This window comes from Canis lupus, chromosome 12 (genome assembly GCF_003254725.2).
Source record: "Canis lupus dingo isolate Sandy chromosome 12, ASM325472v2, whole genome shotgun sequence".
In the NCBI taxonomy this organism is placed as follows: Eukaryota; Metazoa; Chordata; class Mammalia; order Carnivora; family Canidae; genus Canis; species Canis lupus.
The window spans coordinates 72242920-72257502 of NC_064254.1; the positions used below are offsets into that span (position 1 = coordinate 72242920).

General features: G+C 42.8%; 1 long non-coding RNA gene across 2 annotated transcripts; it reads right to left on the reverse strand.

Annotated features, from left to right (window-relative positions):
- Positions 1-3487: 3487 nt before the first annotated feature.
- LOC112658277 (uncharacterized) lies at positions 3488-14568 on the reverse strand. Of its 2 annotated transcripts, none has more exons than XR_003135632.3 (4): positions 14410-14568; positions 11860-11941; positions 5933-9306; positions 3488-5366 (listed from the first exon to the last, which is right to left on the reverse strand). It is a non-coding gene; the product is annotated as an uncharacterized LOC112658277 (long non-coding RNA). The 2 variants fall into 2 exon arrangements; XR_003135630.3 differs by having other exon boundaries at positions 5933-6052; positions 14410-14567.
- Between the last annotated feature and the right edge of the window lie 15 nt (positions 14569-14583).

A 14583-nucleotide genomic window follows, 5' to 3' on the forward strand; every position in this document is an offset into this window, starting at 1 on the left:
GGTAGATCCGGGATTCCCGGGTGGCGCAGCGGTTTGGTGCCGCCTTCAGCCCGGGGCCTGATCCTGGAGACTGGGATCGAGTCCCGCGTCGGGCTCCCTGCAGGGAGCCTGCTTCTCCCTCTGTGTCTCTGCCTCTCTCTATCATGAATAAATAAATAAAATCTTTAAAAAAAGGTAGATCCATGATCTGAATCAAGTAGTTTAATTCAAGAGCTTGTGTTCTCTGTACAAAATGTAAAGTTACACCCTAAAAAACATAAAACCATCCTCACTCACTTAATGTCAAATTGTTACACAATTATCTCCCTCCTATCCACTTCCCTATCTACAAGCCTATTAATATTTGTTAGGAAAGTGCACCAGGATTTTCTTTGTTTAGAGGAAAATCAGTTATTCCTAATACCTAAATTCAGTATTTTGTAAACCCTATCAGACCTGTTATCACCTTTTTATAGCATGCATTTTCTGAAATAGTCTTTACTTTTTAAAAATTTATTATTTTTTTATTCATGAGAGACACAGACAGGCAGTGACACAGGCAGAGGGAGAAGCAAGCTCCACTAAGGGAGCCCAATGCAGGACTCCATCCTGGGACCCTAGGATCACACCCTGAGCAGAAGGCAGACACTCAACCACTGAGCCATCCACACATTCCAAGTCTTTATTTTCTTGATATGAAATTCATGGATAATATAACCCACCTACACACATTAATAAAAAATAAATAAAATGACTCTGATAGAGAAGAGTAACTTATAATAGTGTCTGTTTCAACATGTAAAGGCATTAACATGCCCACATTATAAGAAATGACAAAGTAGTTAGAAAGTTACACCTATTGGTATAATCACAATGGATGGAGACTGTATTAGTCTGGTAGGTTTTACTTGTGACTCAGATACCCTGAGTAGCATTCTTCATGGTGACCAAATCTCGGCTAAGCTTTGGAAAAGAAAAAGGAAGAGGTCCCCTAGATACATTTCTGTTATCAGAATGTGTCCTCTAAGCACTATCAGCCAGGTGTCAGTCATGACATCGTTGTTAGTGCCTGAGCACCTTGAGAACTTGGTGGTGGTTACTGATTTCATTCCGGACAAACTTCATTTTTTAAAAATATTTTATTTATTCATGAGAGACACCGAGAAAGAGGCAGAAACACAGGCAGATTGAGAAGCAGGCTCCATGCAGGGAGCCCGATGTAGGACTCGACCCCAGGACTCCAGGATCATGCCCCGGGCCGAAGGCAGGCGCACTTAATTGCTGAGCTACCCAGGAGTCTCCTGGACAAACTTTAAAGACCATCTGAAGAAGGGATACAGCCTGTAGTTTGAAAATTTTCCATCAAGATCTTTGGAAAAGATCTTTGAAAAAGTGCCAACATCAAAACTTAAATAATTAGTGTCTGTGTCTTTGAAGAAAATCATAGATACACATAGTTGAACACCATTTTAAGAAATATAGCATCAAAATAATTGAGGGCAGAGGATAATACTGTTTGGAAACTTGCAGAAAATTTTCTGAATATGTAGAAGTTTTAGAAATACCTTAACAATTTGTTTTGCTTTTGTTTTTCCTTTTATATATATCCAAGTATGATATTTGATTTACATCTAAATAACTATAAAAGAGCTTTTGAAAGATAAAAAAAATACATTGTGTCATAGTTCAAAGTCTTTTTCTTTTTTGCTCTCTTTTCTTGGTGATTTTTAAATAATACTATGTTTTAGAACTGACAGGGGGGCAGCCCTGGTGGTGCAGCGGTTTAGCGCTGCCTCCAGCCCAGGGTGTGATCCTGGAGACCTGGGATCGAGTCCCGCATTGGGCTCCTGCATGGAGCCTGCTTCTCCCTCCTCCTGTGTCTCTGCCTCTCTCTCTATCATAAATAAAAAAATAAATCTTTAAAAAAAAAAAAAAAAACTGACAGGGTCTTAAATTACATGAAATGCCATAGTTTCCTTCCTGGAAAATTTATTTCACAGTAAAACCTTGCAAACATATTTTCTTTTTACAGGTAAAATGATGTTAAATTCCAGGCTCAGATAAATAAATATAAGTGTTTTTCCCTCTCAGCAGTGGGACAATTTTGTTGTTGAGGACTTACTGTCAGTATATAGCATTCCTGACAAATAACTTTCTTTTTAATAACCAAAATATACCTCTGCGAATTTCTAAGACACGCCAAAGGAAGGTACATCTACTGAGAATCTGTTACCTAGCAGGCATAGTCTTCATACTGATTTTCACTAGGGGAAGCAACTGGTCTTTAAGAAAGTGACATGAACTTTAGAATAGTCTTTCATTATAAATGAAATAGTCTTGTAATTTAAATTGAATCACAATCTTTTACTCCCATTAAGCTATAATTGTTACAAACTAGTCTTCTTAAATGGGGCTTAGAATTGTTACAGTGGCTCCCAATAATCAAATCAGACCAAAATATCTCAAAAGACCCTGCCTACTCCAAGTTCTTTACCTATGTGGACTAGTCAGTCATGGACCTGGTTTCAGGTTCTAGCTCTGTCACTCACTATCTGTTTAACCCAGGGAAGTCCTTTCATCTCTCTGAGCCAGCGGATCTCTGTATTAAATAGAGATTGTAATACATACTTTACCGGCCTGTTAAGATGAAATAAGACATGTATAAAGACTTTAACACTGTAAGCTTTCAATGAATAAAAGCTAGCAGTATTATTTGTATCATTTTATGCTAATAAAGCTTACATACATTAAAATTAAACTAGCGTGCAAGGTACAATCAGGCACTAAATTCCACTATAAAAATTGTATTTAGAATTCAGACAAGACAGACATCCATGTGTACTAGGGCGGTCAGTGAAAACTTCATCCAGGAAATGAGACTTGAACTGTACTCTGCTATAGGTAAGAACTGAAAAGCATGAAAAAGAGGTGGGGATGAGGGCATAATCACACTTGTTTACTGTTCCAGCTCTCAGCATGCATTCTAGACCTGCACTGTCCATTATAGTAGCCACTAGCCATGTCTGCCTATTTAATTTTAAATTAATTAAAATTAAAAATTCAGTTTATCAGTCACACTAACCACACTGTAAGAACCCGGGAGTAACATCTGACGAGTGGCCACACTATTGGAAAGCATGCATGGCAGAGAGCTCTGACAACCCCGTTTTAAACATATAGTATCTTCGGGCAGCCCCGGTGGCACAGCAGTTTAGCGCCGCCTGTAGCCCAGGGTGTGATCCTGGAGACCTTGGATCAGGTCCCGCGTCGGGCTCTCTGCATGGAGCCTGCTTCTCCCTCTGCCTGTGTCTCTGCTACTTCTCTCTCTCTCTCTCTCTGCATCTCTATGAATAAATAAATAAATAAAACATACAGTATCTTCAAGTTGTAGAAAAAAGGTGGCTTGTTAGAATTTGTTGCGTGCTCTGCAGCAACACGACCAGGGTCCTGAGGGAAAGGGGATGAGGAAATAAAAGTAAAGAGATAGGGACAGGAGGGACACAGTGGATGATGTCCAAGCAGTGTCAGCTTTATTTAAGGTTCTACAACATTATATATAAAAAAAAAAATTATATAGCATAAGCAAAACAAAGCTAAGGAGGTATCTATTTTTAGCATGTTTGTGAAACCCTCCAAGGTTCCCCTTTATCAGTATGTAAGACAGACCCACTGGCGCCAGAAGACCTTGGTTAATAGATAAGCTTGTTGCTCCAGATGTACATACTTTATTTTTTTTCTCTCTCATGAGTTAAAACACAAAGGACTGCTTTGTGTGTAATGGCTGTTTGCACAATTAGGACAGCGATGGTCCATCAGATAACACCTTAAAACCTTCCTGATGCATGCTGCTGAGCTGAGCGCTGCAACCTGTGGATCTTTCCGGTAACACGGTTATCTGTACATACTTTAAAAGAGTATTAGATATGGTTAACAGACCAGCAAGGACAGCACAGGCCCTTATTTAAATTTATGACCAGGCCAGAATAAATTGTATCTATTGTGTTATGTGGGTGATCACATACAAGCGAGCTCTGAGAACCATTGCTCAAGCCCTTTCTCAAGCGTCAACCAACTATTCAGCCTTTAGGCTCCCGAGCCTTTTGAGTGGATGAGGGATGCAAGTCCGGGCCTGGTTTGGTTTAGTTACTCCAGCTAGTCCGTGGCCGCCCACATTTCCCCCTTTTTGTTTTAAGATTGAAGAAATGTAATTGGGCATCCATGTTGAATCTGTGTTGTCTTGCCTTGGCCTGAACCATGCACCATGCAAAAGGTAAAATAATCACAATAGTAAATATAATTATAAACATCCAGAATGAATATTTTAATAGGTTGCCTGGATTAAATCCGTGCAGGCCATCCAAGATACGAGCCACCATTTCAGCCAGGTTTGTCATACCTATCTGAGAATGACTGATAATGGAGATTTCCTTTTGCAACTCCAACAAATCAAGACTTATATTACTATGAAACCATATTCCTTGTCGATGTTTCTAACTTGCTCCCACGTTACATTAGTGGCCTTCATAGGGGTGACACATATACACTGAAACCCGCCATGGCAAACCAAGGACATCTGGGTTTTCAACAGGGATAGTGGATTCCCCAGAAATTCTGCTTCTTCAAGCCCATGAAGACGACTGAGAATTTTTTGATCTATACGCTCCTGAGTAGACAGCGTACAAGAGACATTTCTTTGCTAAGTGGTTAATGTATTGTGCTGTCTATACACCCTGGGATAAGGCCATAGAGGCTGCAGCAGCAGTAACTATAAGAGCAACCAATGCAGCAATACCGGCCATCAACAGCCCAATCTTTTTAATTGTAGCTGCATTTTTACAGCAAACTGATAACCATAATTAGCATACCAAGGGCCTTTAATCTCAACAGGTAATAGTAAATAAGGCAGTTGCATAGTCAAAAAGATAGTGACAGGACCTGTTTGAGGTGAGGGCAAGTGCACAGGCAACAACTGGTTAATACACAATTTTTACATTCTAGTTCAAATAACATATCAGTTCCATTATTTTGTATGAAGGAAAAATTTGCCGTCTCATAGTCTACCACCAATAAGAACAGCCTAGGCACACAGGCACGTATAGTAAGATTGGAGTCCTTTGTGTTTGTGTAGTTGTTCTTAGCCATCTGCATCTTGGCCAGTCCCATAGCGGTGACCAATTTTTAGAGTTTTGCATGGTACTTTTTTCCGACGGTAGAAAAAACTCCTCCGGGTATAGTTACATTATGCATTGGTCGACCAGGTGGATATGCAACATAGCGCAGAGGCTCCTTTCTTGTCATTCTTGACCAGTTCGTGATAGAAAATTTAGGGATGCCGTGAGGAGAGATGACCAAAGGTGTTTTTTGAAGGCACTCCGTCCAAATAGGACCTGAAATAGCATGGGTTAAATTTTGAGGACAATTGGGGTATCCAGAAGGGCGCCTACCTTGTTGAGGGTCACTGGGAGGCGTGTCACCAGTGACCTCATAGATGATCCACCTTTTTAACATTATGTTAAGTCGGGATGGAGGGTTTTCATTTTTTTTTATTTCTGAGAGATATATCACTATATGAGGTACTGGCTGAACTATCAAGCAACCATTAACTGGTTTTGGTCACATAGTGGTAATTGGAAGGACATGGGTACTTGAGCTGCCAGGCCTGTCCAATTGATAGAATGGTTTGCAACCTCCATGCCATCAGAACTAATCCCTCCAAAATATTCTGTCATATTGGTGTGTATTTGGGGAGTAGGATCATCCCAAGTAACCGGCCTTATAGTAGGTGGGTCAGGTAGATAGGCCCGATATACAGCTGCTTCACCAACAGGAGGGGTTGTAATAGCTAATACAGTAAGAAGGATAGTAAGTAAGGACTCATTAGGCTGTGTCTGTTCGGCCAGACTTATCACTTGATTGATCAGTTCCCTTATCCGGGCCCAATGGTACGACGTACGACAGGACACGTCTCCTTTTTCTTTTTTGTTGGCGAGTTATCGTCAGGTTGGCTAGTCTCCGGCGTAGGGGCAAGGAGTCGACACCATCGTTCCGGGAGCCATCGCGGGGTGTCCTCATCCTGTGGGAAAATACAGACAAACCCACGCCCCTTGCAAAGGACAGGGTCAGGGCCCTTCCAAATGCCTGTCAGTGGATCTTTCCACCTAGCATAAAGGAGAGGAGAAAAATCTGGATGCCAAAACTGTTCAGCTGCCGTCTGTCCTATATTATCAACATTCAAAAAATTTAAAACATAGAGTTAGAGTTAAATGCATATGGGGAGAGTATTTCACTGTTCCCTGTAGTATCTTCCCCTCTTTTAATTTTTTAAGGTAAGATTTGAGAGTACTGTTAGCTCTTTCAACTATGGCTTGACCTTGTGAGTTGTAGGGAATTCCTACAGAGTGCTTAATTTGAAAGGTAGCACAAAGGTTCTGGAAGGCTTTGGAACTATAAGCTGAGCCATTATCAGTTTTTATGGCCTTAGGGGTTCCCATTTGGGAGAAGGCTGAGAATAAATGATTTTGAACATCAGTAAAGGCTTCTCCAGAATGTACAGTAGCATGGATATACCCAGAGAAAGTATCGATAGAGACAAGTATATATTTTAAGCGGCTGAAAGCAGGAAAGAGGGTAATATCCATTTGCCAAAGATGATTAGGCATCAATCCTCTGGGATTAATTGAGTAAGTAAGAACAGGATGGTGGATTGGACAAGCCAGACAGTTTTTTACTATTTGGCGGACCTCTTCTTTAGTGATGCGAAATTGTTGACGAAGAGTTGAGGCATTTTGATGAAAACTAGCATGACTCTGTGTGGCCAATTGTTTGTTGTTTACATTTGTTATATAAGTGTAAGTAATGGTATCAGCAATGTGGTTGCCTTCAGAGAGGGGACCAGGCATATTAGTATGAGCCCATATATGGGATATAAAAATAGGAGCTCGTCTGGTCCGTAATATTTGCTGAATACTAGAGAATAAGTGATATAATTCCTCAATTTGTGAGTACGTAAGCACGTGGCAAGGCTGGAACAGCTCGAGCCAGGTAGTGGCTGTCAGTGAATAGATTGCAGGGTTCAGGAAACATTTGCAAAGCCAGTTGGACAGCCTTTAGTTCAGTTCTTTGTATTGACTTAGTGGGATAATGACTTTGATAAGTTGTTTTAGCCTTAGAGGATTCCTTGTAGATTCCAATGTGCCCTGTTTTATCAGCATCAACAAATATAGTGACGGCGTTAGCCAGAGGTTCTGTTGCTATAATTGCAGAACTGAAGACAGACGTGGTAGAAAGGAATTGCAAAAGTCTGTCTGCGGGAAGATGATATTTAAGCTGTCCCGGATAACAGGACAAGGCTATTTGCCAATTTAAATTCATACTAAATAAAGCTTGTACCTTATCTGCGGTTAACATCGGCAACAGGATGTAATCAGGTTCTTTACCAATCATGAGAATAATGCGTTGACGACCTCTTAATATCAACCGGGCTAACATTTCAGTGTAATCATTTATAACATGTAATTGATGTAAGGCCAAATGGATCCATTCCAAAGGTCCATGAGATTGCCAAATGACCGCAGCTGGTAATTGGGAAGGCATTAACAAGATTAAATATAAAGGTTGTGTAAGATCATACTGAGTCACATGTGCCTGTGACAACTTATCATTAACAAGCTGTAAAGCCTTTTGGGCTTCTTCAGATAATTTGCGAGGAGATGAGGGAGCACTGTCTCCCTTAAGAGTATCAAATAATGGCTTTAAATCATTAGCTGTAATATGTAAGAAGGGTCTAATCCAATTAATATCCCCCATTAATTTTTGATAGTCATTTAATGTTCTTAACAAATGCGTTCTAATGGATAATTTCTGAGTTCGGATTTTTTTTATTTTTAACAATGAAGCTGAGATACTCAAAAGGCTCCATTCTTTGTATCTTTTCAGGAGCAATTACTAGATTAAATTGCTGCAATTTGCTGGTCAGATTTGAGAAAGCTTCTTGCAACATTTCCTCCTCGGTAGGTGCAGCAAGAATATCATCCATATAATGAATTCAGTAAACAATGGAATTAAACTTTTTACAAAAAGGCGAAAGAGCTCTAGCTACAAATTCTTGACACAAGGTGGAGCTGTTGGCCATTCCTTGTGGCAAAACTTTTTAATGAAATCTTTTTGCGGGTTCCACATGATTAATGCTAGGAATAGAAAAGGCAAATCTCTCACAGTCCTGGGGAGCCAGAGGAATGGTGAAAAAGCAGTCTTTTAGATCCAACACAATTATCTTGAATTGTAAGAGCATAGCGGAGGGTGTGGGAAGCCCTGGCTGTAAAGCCCCCATGGGCTTCATAGTAGCCTTAACTGCCCCGAGGTCTTGTAATAGTCTCCATTTTCCTGATTTCCTTTTAATTACAAATATTGGAGTGTTCCAAGGACTGTGAGTGCTCTGAAGATGACCCAAAAGCAGCTGTTCGTCTGCTAATGCTGCTGCTGCCTCTAATTTTTCTTTTGGTAGGGGCCACTGGTCTACCCATACAGGGTCATTACTTTTCATTCAATAGGCAGTGCATGGGGAGAGTTCAGTGGCCCCTTGAAAACCCAGTCCTTTTCGGGTGGTTTGACCCTTAAGACAAATGAGGACTGGGTTTCCTTGTAAATTTTTTCCTAAACCTTTGCTTGGATCATAGCCCATTTTATTCATTAAAGTCCTTACTATTTTTTGTTGATTTGGCATAGATATTGGGGCTGTAGTGAGGAAAACTCCCATGTCGGTTAGTATATCTCTGCCCCATAAGTTTATATCTATTTTTAGAACAAAGGGCTGAAAAGTTCCATAATGTCCTTCTGATGTAGACCAATTAAGAAAGTTAGCACTTATTTGAGGGGCACACGTAGTCTACACCCCTTATAGAAACCTCTGAATCTGTAAGGGGCCAACACTTTGGCCAGTGTTGCCTGGAAATAACAGAGACATCAGCCCCATTATCTATCAACCCAACAAAGGGACGACCTTGTATTTGTTTTTTTGTTTTTTTTTAATTTTTTTATTTATTTATGATAGTCACACACACAGAGAGAGAGGCAGAGACACAGGCAGAGGGAGAAGCAGGCTCCATGCACCGGGAGCCCGACGTGGGATTCGATCCCAGGTCTCCAGGATCGTGCCCTGGGCCAAAGGCAGGCGCTAAACCGCTGCGCCACCCAGGGATCCCACGACCTTGTATTTGTAAGGTTATATATGGCTTGTCAATTGAAATAAGTTGAATCCAACAAATATTGGTGGAGCCGAAGCCATTTGCTCCCCGCTTTCCTCTTACAGATGGGTTAGAAGTTTCATATCTAGGAATAATGATTAATTGGGCAATAGGCATTTTAGGTTGCAAATGTAGAATGCCCTCCTTCAGTGTTACTATAATTTTAATTTTTCCTGCATAATCTTTATCTATTACTCCCAGGTGAACATTTAGTCCTTTTATAGTCCAACTAGATCTCCTAAAAGCAAACCCCAGGTTCCCTTGGGAAGGGGTCCCCATATTCCCATTGTTATGGCTTTGGGGGGTTTGTCCAGCTTTTAGATATACAGGGGTGTCTGAAGCTAAGTCTAATCCTGCGCTGGTGGGGGTACCGCGGTGTAATTTGCTGATGTCAGGGAGGTCGGCGGTATTGGCCCCAGGGCAGACATCTGAGGAAACACTGCTGCTATTGTTTGTTAGGGCTGCAGTGAGCCCCGCTTCCACTTTCCCTGAATAATATTTCCAAATTTATCCTTTTGGGAACAGCACTCATTTGCCCAATGATAGCCTCTCTGACATCTAGGGCACAGAGAAGAGGGTTTTTTCCCTATTTTTCCAGGTCTTTTCAGCCCACCTATTAACTGAGGGCATTTAGCCTTGAAATGGCCTGCCTGTCCACATTGAAAACAAGTTTGTCTTTTTTGGTTACCTCTTTGCTGCATACGCCTCTGAATTTCCTGAGGGGAAATCCCCCTCAGTGCTGCAGCTAGGGTAATTCCCTGTACATATGAAGACCCTATTTCAGCACATAAACGAATGTAGTCTTCCAAGGTTCCTGTCTTTTTCCACGGTCGTATAGCGGCTTGGCAGGCAGAATTAGCATTTTCAAAAGCCAGTTGTTTTACAATGATTGTGCCTGCTTCCCCATCCACCACTATACCTCCTACTGTTTTTAACAAGCGAGGCCACAAAATCTTGATAAGGCTCATCCGGTCCTTGTTGCATTTTGGATAACTTTTCCCACCTGGTCCCTGTTGAAGGAAGTCTTTTCCAGGCCTTAAGGGCACACTGTGAAATTTGATTGTATGCTATTGGTGGATAATCAATTTGCATATTTACCTCAGCATAAGCCTCTTCTCCAGTTAGCTTTTTTTTTTTAATTTTTATTTATTTATGATAGTCACGGAGAGAGAGAGAGGCAGAGACACAGGCAGAGGGAGAAGCAGGCTCCATGCATCGGGAGCCCGATGTGGGATTCGATCTCGGGTCTCCAGGATCACGTCCTGGGCCAAAGGCAGGCACCAAACCGCTGCGCCACCCAGGGATCCCTCCAATTAGCATTTCATAAGAAACCAGAATATTTGTCCTACGATTATATGTAGCCATTTCACTAGCTCTTTCAAAAAATTCAGTTTTCCAAAGTAAATAGTTACCACCTGATAGGCAGGCCTGAGCTATGACCTTCCAGTCTCCTGGACAGAGGGCGTCCAGTCCCACACTATCTAATAAGGACAGGGTATAAAGAGCTGTGGGCCCGTACTGGGTGGTGGCTGTCTTGATCTCTTTTAATATCTTAAAATTGACAGTAGAATAGGCTCTCTGGCCATTACCATTTGGCATGACAGGAAAACCCAAAAAAGCAGAGGTGTCCTCTCCAGCTTGTTGTGCTTGATGGAGAGTTTGTTGAAGAGGAGTTATTTTCAAAGGCAACAACCTGCTAGGAAGGTGTTTAGGAAATACAGGGGGATATCGAGCCATTGGAAACATGTTTTTAGAAGTTTGCCCTTCCTCCTTGTATGGGACCCCAAACTGAGGGTAAGGTGTCATTATATGACCATAAGGAGGATCTTTCCTGTAAGAGGGAGGATCAAAATTGCACGGCGGTGGCTTGGCATGATCTATGGAAGAGGGTCGTATTTTTTTGCTCATGCCTGGAAAGGGATCAATATCATGATTAGGAGCGCAGAGTTGCTCATAAGATTCCTGTTTGGAGGGGGGCCCTGACGGCCCTAGAGCCGAAGATGAAAAAAATATTTCCTTATCATCATCTAAATATACCTCATCTCCTTCAATTTCATCTCCTCCGGTTTCAAGTAAAGGTGGTGCCATAGGGATGCTCGTCTGAGGCATATTTATGGTTTCCTTTTGCAGTTTTTGTCAGGGAGGCAATTGAGAGGGCGATATCTGCCCTGGTGGTGATGGTGACTCAATCATCAATTTGTTATTCTCTTTTTGTTCCTCTGAAGAAGTCTGAACATCATTTTCAGGGAGGGATTCATGAGAGGCTACCGAGATTAATTCGAAAGTGTGTTGTGGATCTAAAACCTCTCTTATTTCCTCCCAAATTTGTATGGTGCCTGGAGGACAGGCCATAGGACCACGTTTTTTAAGTTGATTTTTAATTTCCTGTCCTACCCTTTGCCAGAGTCCAGACTGACAGTCCCTTCTTTTGGAAACCAGGGACACAAGTCTGATACGGTACAAAAGAATTGCTGCAAGGCCTTTTTAGATACCTTGGACCCTTCTCGCTTCATAAGGGCCTGTAAGGCGGTCACAAAAAAGACCTGTTCCATAGACTGTGACCGCCCCATTATTTTTTACTCCTGTTGTGGCCCTAAGTAGCCGGGGTCCCCTTACCTGTTTGTCAGCGACGACTTACCTATATGTGCACTTTCTCTTGCATGTGCTCAGGTCCCTGTTCGGGCGCCACTTGTGTGCTCTGCGGCAACACGATCAGGGTCCTGAGGGAAAGGGGATGAGGAAATAAAAGAAAAGTAAAGAGATGGGGACGGGAGGGACACAGTGGATGATGTCCAAGCAGTGTCAGCTTTATTTAAGGTTCTACAACGTTATATAGCTTAAGCAAAACAAAGCTAAGGAGGTATCTATTTTTAGCATGTTTGTGAGACCCTCCAAGGTTCCCCTTTATCAGTATGTAAGACAGACTCACAGGTGCCAGAAGACCTTGGCTAATAGATAAGCTTGTTGCTCCAGATGTACATACTTCAAAGGAGTATTAGATATGGTTAACAGACCAGCAAGGACAGCACAGGCCCTTATTTAAATTTATGACCAGGCCAGAATAAATTGTATCTATTGTGTTATGTGGGCGATCACGTACAAGGAGCTCTGAGAACCATTGCTCAAGCCCTTTCTCAAGTATCAACCAACTATTCATCCTTTAGGCTCCCGAGCCTTTTGAGTGAATGAGGGACACAAGTCCGGGCCTGGTTTGATTTAGTTACTCCAGCTAGTCCGTGGCCACCCACAAGAATTAAAATGCCATTCCACAGATATACAAAGTCTTAAGGAAAAAAAAAAATCACTTATTAAAATTTGTGCTTTCAGTTAGCATTTTTTGAAACAAAATTGTGTATTTGTAGTGGGAATATTTTCACTAGAAATATTTATGTTTCTCATAATATGAAAAAGACATCTAAATATTATGCTCCTTCACTATAAAACTTACCAATTTAAAATAATTTACAAAAGTGAGCCATTACTTTAGAGGGAAGAATGAAGCTAAACAAATCAAATTCAGGAAGCATTAGTTAAAAAATTTATATAATTAGGTTAATCATTTAAGCAACCAATAAAATGTATGCTTAGTGGGACAAGCCCCCAACTGTACTTTTAGTAAAGTGAAATAATGTAAAAGAAAATAATGAATGTGAAACAATGAGAATAATTATGTGGAATTTTACATCCATGTGAGTCATAGTGATTTGTTTGGTACAATACCAAAAATGGACAGTCAAGCCATTTAATAAACATGACTTTCTTATTTGAAAGCATCTCAAAATCCTACGGTTAAGAAATGTCATCCAAGGGAAAATACTTCCATGCACTTTCTAGATACCGTGAAGTTCAGGTAAGTAGCTAAATCCCATAAATGTTGTAGCCATGAATTCGTGTTGCCCTGTTCATTAAAACTCCAAAGCCTCAGATGTAATCTTACAAAAATAAGGTGATTTTGTTGTAGAGTCCCACGGTCAAAAACCTTTCTCACAACAGTCAGACTTTGATGATTTAAAAAAGTCTTCTTGTTTTAAAACAAGTTTCATCTAAGTCATTTACTACTTTCCATGTAAAAATTAATATGAGAAGTTCATAGTATGGTCTCTAACTTGATACTTCGGTTGTTATAACACTTCATCTGTCAGCTGAGAGCTCTGACTTGTCAATTCTTTGGCTCTAACACTATATTACGATTTCTTTTAGTTTGTAAGCAAACCATTCTAACACATCTGATTTTAAAATGTGCAAAGTTGGGGCAGCCCGGGTGGCTCAGCGGTTTAGCGCCGCCTTCGGCCCAGGGCCTGATCCTGGAGACCCGGGATCGAATCCCACGTCGGGCTCCCTGCATGGAGCCTGCTTCTCCCTCTGCCTGTGTCTCTGCCTCTCTCTCTCTCTCTGTGTGTCTGTCATGAATAAATAAAATGTTTATAAATAAATAAAATATAAAATAAAAAATAAAATAAAATAAAATAAAATAAAATAAAATAAAATAAATAAGCAAAGTTGATTTGGAAAGAGACCATCATCCATCGTTTGGCCACTAATACTGATCTTCCCAAGGTGAAGGTGGAATTCACCTTCATGATAAGGTGTCCGGTGTCTGCTCACCGCCCCTCACCCCGCTCATCCCCTCACCCCCATCACAGCCGCTCACCGCCCCTCACCCCCCACCCCCCTCACCGCCCCTCACCCCCGCTCACCCCCCTCACCCCCGCTCACCGCCCCTCACCCCCCACCCCCCCTCACCGTCCCTCACCCCCCCCTCACCGCCCCTCACCCCCCTCACCGTCCCTCACCGCCCCTCACCCCCGCTCACCCCCCTCACCCCCGCTCACCGCCCCTCACCCCCCACCCCTCCTCACCGTCCCTCACCGCCCCTCACCCCCGTTCACCCCCCTCAACCCCGCTCACCGCCCCTCACCCCCCACCCCCCTCACCGTCCCTCACCCCCCCTCACCGCCCCTCACCCCTCACCCCCGCTCACCCCCCACCCCCCCTCACCGTCTCTCACCGCCGCTCACCACCCCCCAGGAGTGACCCTCACCCCCCCAGGACCCCGGCAGGCCCCCCCCAGCCCCAGTTCCACAGGCAGGGCAAGGCACCGAGGTTCCCACACCCCGACACCGGGTCCACGACCCGCGGGGCCCCTCCCCTGCAGGTTCCAACAAGCCCGCACCCCGAAGAGACTCACGACTGCATTCCGAAGCCCTCCGGGAGCCGGGCAGGAACTCCGCGTCCTCGCAGGGGCAGAGATGGGTCACCGGGCCGGACCGCCGAGTCGCACCTGGGCCGCCCGCCGCCCGCCGCCCCGCCCGCGAGGTGCCCGCTCCGGCACCCGCCCCGCCCCCGTCGCCCTGGTGACGAG